Genomic DNA, 3876 nt, shown 5'->3' with positions numbered 1-3876 from the left:
CGTCACACACAACCGGGCTGTGCTCTTCAAAAGCCGTACGTCAGCAGGATGTGATAGGCCTGCGATGTGCATTGTGAAAGGCGGTGTTGCAAGCTTTTGAAGGCTCGAAGCAGGGGACGGCTGGGTCTGCGCCGAAACCGAGGTCTCTTGCGCGCCTTTTGAGATGGCTTCTTGTGCGTATTGCGCGTTGATAGTCGCTTATCCGTCTTGTAGTCTGTTAGCAGCGAATGAATATCTCCGCATTCGGCCAATGACGGCTGCGAGGTCAGGAGTTGGGGTTCCGACCGGGTATGAAGTATTTCATGTTTAGGATCCGTGGACGAATTGGTGGGGTCCAGTAGTTGTAGCGCTCCATCATCAGAGCTCGACGAAATATTAGATGGTTGGTCCTTACTTGCGGCACCGGAAGACGAGGACGGGCCCGCGATACCCAGCGGGAAAGAGGGCCGGTGCTCTTGAACTGTAACCTCGTTTTCGGCGCCTGTAGTTCCGAGCTGAGCCTTGAGTATGAGCCTGGCGGCCTCCCGGCAGTGGGCCAAAGATGGGGCGGTGGTCCTCCGAGTGCTATTCCCCGCCTGGTTTGGGGCTGATATCGTCGTCCGGTGAGCCGGTGTTGTGTCGGGGCACCCTGTGGACCTCTCTGACGGAGGGACGCAGGGTACACCTGCCGAAGCGTCGAGGCTGTATCTCTCAGAAGCGCCGCGCGAAGAAAGGCGGTGATCGGACTCACCGCAGGCATAGGGAAGCGGGCCGAAACCAGCTATTAGAGCGGCGCTCCATTCAGGCCACGACCCATGTTTAATACCTTGGCGGCACCGCAAAGTCGTTTCGCGGCAACCAGCCATGTTGTGTGGTCTGGCCAGGCATGACGATCACCCAGGGCATTGATGGTGCGAACCGAAAGGATAACGTCGTATTGAAAGCCGCGAAACGTCGGCATGTCCACGAACGCCGTCTGCAGGGAAGCGTGGACGGCGTTCCCAGGCAGGACGCAACCGCTGAGGGATGCCAAGGCGCTCGTCATACCTTGGAGCTGTTGTGTCAGCAACGAGATGGCTCGCATAACGTCCGTCAAGCTGCCGGCTGAGCCGGACTAGTGGCCAAGGGAGCGTGAACGGCATCCGTTGAGCCAGAACTGGTGGCGGCCGCGGTACTCACTGCAATCAGAAGCATGGTCATGGAAGCGTGAACAGCATCTCTAGCTGGCTGAGATGGTGATATCACGGGGCAGGGATCCACGGCATGGGAAGCGTGGACGGCGTTCCCTGGCCGCAGGAGAAACGTACCACGGAGAGGATCCATGTCTAAGGCCGCGTGGACGGCATGCCTTGGGGGATCGGAGGTCGAGGTAGTCCCAGGCGCGGCATCTGTGCCAAGGGAAGCGTTGACGGCGTTCCCTCGCCAGAAGGACCCTGGACGGCGAGATGCCGGAGGATGCAAGGCCTCCGCAGCACGGTGCTGAAGGCTGGAGCGCCTTAAGACGGGGCGGCGTTCGTCGGCTGCGCCATTGTAAAGGAGAGACACAGCACCCGTTCACTGGGCCAGCTGTTCTTGTCTTGTTACCTAAACTTTGGCGCATACCCACTACGGGGGATTGGCCAAGAAGCAGGCGGTTTCAACTATGTTTATTGAAAATTTAACGAAAACCTAATGTTAATTCTTAATTTTGAGATAAAGCAATTTTGTCATAAAGAAGTGAAATAATAGGAATAATTCATAATTCTAGAAATTCAGCAAGGTAATCTTTTTGTATCTCTAACGAAATTGTAAACTGCAAGAAAAGCATCCCTGTGACTTTGTCCCAGTGAAGTCACCCCAAAGGAGAGAATGGTTGGTGAGGTTAATAATAGGCCAAGTTTTCGAAATGCAATTTCTAAGATTTTTCTTTCTCTTAAAAATCGGCGGCACGAAAGGAAGAAATGCTCTATGGATTAGGATTCATTGCAATAAGAGCATAAAGGGGACACTGCGAGACCAGACCTGTGTAAGTAAAAATTTAGAGGCGGTATACGGCATCTCAATTTTGTAATGGAAACTTCGAATTGACTTGATGTACACCAATTATTATTCCATGAGAAGCAAAGATGGTGGAAATCAGAAGACGATATTAAAGGCGATTTTGCGGAATTTTGCGATATAGGAAAATTTCTGTACCTAGCCGCGGTGATATAAGCTGATGTCGGAAAAACAGATATGACAGGGCCATTAAGTGATGCTCGTGCGAGTGAATCAGCCATTTCATTCAAGCGCAAACTACGATATCCCGGTACCCAAAACAAGTATACTTGTCCCAAGTACGAAGGAACCATTGAACAAAATGTTTGCAAAATTTTTGAATTTGACGAGGCTGTAAGTGCTGTGCAGACAGACAGTGAGTCAGTCACAATAACTGCTAATGAATAATTTTGGGGAATTTTTCGTAGGGCTAATGTAATCGCTATTAGTTTTGCCTGAAAAATGGGTGTGAAGTCGGGAAGGCGAAGAGAGTAAGACCATTGAAGATATTCAGAGAAGATCCCCACTCCTGCCTTCTCATTGCACACGGAAGCGTCGGTAGCTATTATGCTGTCAGCAGCTAGCTGGTTTAGCTGGTCTTCTAATGTATTATTTAAATGTCTGCTAGGCAATAGTTTAGCATGATTTGGAAATATGTCCTCGAATTCAATTTTTAGGTCTGTTAAGGCATTATTCGAATGGCAAACTTGACGTAATGACACATTCAATTGTTGTAACTGTGCGTGCACAAATATTATCTGAGGACTGTGTAATCGCGACCACGATACGTTAAAAAACTCAGACGGTTCAGGGAAAAACATGTACTGTGCACGCCTCCTTGAAAAATCATAAATTTTTTAAAAAGTCTGAACCGTAAGCATGCGGAATCTACAATCTAGAGTGGGTATATTAGCTTCCTGATATAACACAGTGTTGGCAGCGAATCTCGGTAGCCCAAGGCATAATCGTAGAGATTTTCTTTCTAATAGTATCAGAGGTTTAATCTTATAGGCGGGACCACCGGAAAATAACACGCAACCGAATTCTAATATTGACCGAATATACATTTTATATATAAGCATTAAAGTATCCCTGCGTTGTCGAGAGCGACGGTGAATGAGCCGGTGGAGCATAGCTACGGCACGTTCTGCCTTTGTTGCGATATGCTCAATGTGAGTGCGCCAGACAAGCTTTCCATCGTATATGACACCAAGGTATTTCACCGAGTGAACTTCAGGAATGGTTTCCTGGTGATATTGGAGGGATATATGCACTGGTGCAGTTAACGGGAAAACTAGTACAGCACTTTTATTAACATTTAATGACACACATAACTCATCTAGCCATGTCACAAACCTTCCAAGGTAATTTTGCAATGACTGGTGCAGTGAGTGTACATTAGTTGCAGATGTAAAAAAATGCGATATCGTTCGCATAAACATAAACGTTCACTTCCTTGGACAAAGGAATTGTGCTTAGCAAACCGTTAAACAAAATCGGTGAAAGAACGGCACCCTGTAAACACCTCTTGTTTGCTTGTGTTTAGACGTCGAAATGCCGTGTTGATAACAATAAAATTATCTATCACTCATAAATTCACATATCCTTGCGGTAGTATATTTCGGTAAATTCGTAGACTTCAGTTTATTGAATAAAATTAGGTATTGGACAGTGTCGTATGCTTTTGCCGCATCCAGCGTCACCAAAGCTGCATACTCTCGTTTGCGACGAGCTAGTTTAATGCGGCTCTCTAGATCTACATGAGCGCACCATATCGAGTGCCCGGGACGAAATCCAATCTGACAAGAACTGAGAATTGTATCGTCCTGCATACAATGTGTTATGCGCCTATGAACAATCCTTTCTATTAATTTTATGACA

The sequence above is a fragment of the Dermacentor silvarum genome, chromosome 9 (genome assembly GCF_013339745.2).
Source record: "Dermacentor silvarum isolate Dsil-2018 chromosome 9, BIME_Dsil_1.4, whole genome shotgun sequence".
Taxonomy (NCBI): Eukaryota; Metazoa; Arthropoda; class Arachnida; order Ixodida; family Ixodidae; genus Dermacentor; species Dermacentor silvarum.
This window is presented reverse-complemented; position numbering follows the sequence as displayed.